Raw genomic sequence first — 1,073 nt, 5'->3', positions numbered from 1 at the left:
AAGCATCATCCAAAATATCTGACTTTCCCAAAAGATACATCCCTAAGAGAATGATGGGCAACAGCATGCAGCAACAGAATGCATAAACAAGTTCATCACAGATTGTGTCTATGATCCTGCATATACAGTGAGTGGGCTTTATTTCTGTGCTCCACTCTGCTGTAATAATTAGGACAAATTTATGGTAATCTTTGTCTTCTTTTTTTTTAAATCAAACAGATTTTTTGCTGCTTGGATTTGGTTGATTTTCAAACACAAAAGCACCAGAGAGACAACAATGATGCCTTGGATTATTATTTTCGTTCATTTTGATCAGTAAATTTTGACAAAACTAAATTAACTAAACTAAATTGTTGAGTTAGCAACAAAACTGTCTTGTCATTTTTGAAAAATGTCAAAAACAAAAGTCAAATAGTTGAATTAGATCCTGAAAATGATATTAAATATGTCAAGTTGCAAATGATAAGATGTTTATTGGCAGAAAGGTGTTTTTTTTATTTTATTTATTTATTTATTTTATTTTTTGTTGTTTTCATCAGAAGACTCATGTGACCTCTTCTAATCAGGCTTATCTTTCAAACTGTCAAGAACAGACACATCATATAAAGTCTCATCTTCTAATCAAATCTTTTGCTCTTTGAGTCATCTTTAGGTGTCATTTCTAACACAGAAAACATGAAGTGTAGCTCACAGCAAAAATAACTCACTGAAGATAAGTTGGTCCTCTACATCAAGAGTGGAACTGAAATCAAGCTTTGTAGAAAGAATAAAACATAATAAGGATTAAAACAACTTCTGATTATAAGAAAATAAGGTTTTTGCTTGTGTTCCAGAATAACTTGAGCAAATCCTGAACAAATATCTGTAAAATTGCGAATGACAAAATATTTTACTARTGAGTGTGTAAAATCTACCACCTCTGTTGTAAATGTATTATTTTTCATTACATATCATTATATAATTAACATGTTTCCAATGAGTAAAGTGAAAATATAATTAATCAGGCATTTAGGGAGGAGTTCTAAAATCTCACGTCATCTACATACTTTAGTTCTGTGTGTGTGTGTGTGTGT

The sequence above is a fragment of the Austrofundulus limnaeus genome, unplaced genomic scaffold, assembly GCF_001266775.1.
Source record: "Austrofundulus limnaeus strain Quisiro unplaced genomic scaffold, Austrofundulus_limnaeus-1.0 Scaffold1, whole genome shotgun sequence".
Classification (NCBI taxonomy): domain Eukaryota; kingdom Metazoa; phylum Chordata; class Actinopteri; order Cyprinodontiformes; family Rivulidae; genus Austrofundulus; species Austrofundulus limnaeus.
This window is presented reverse-complemented; position numbering follows the sequence as displayed.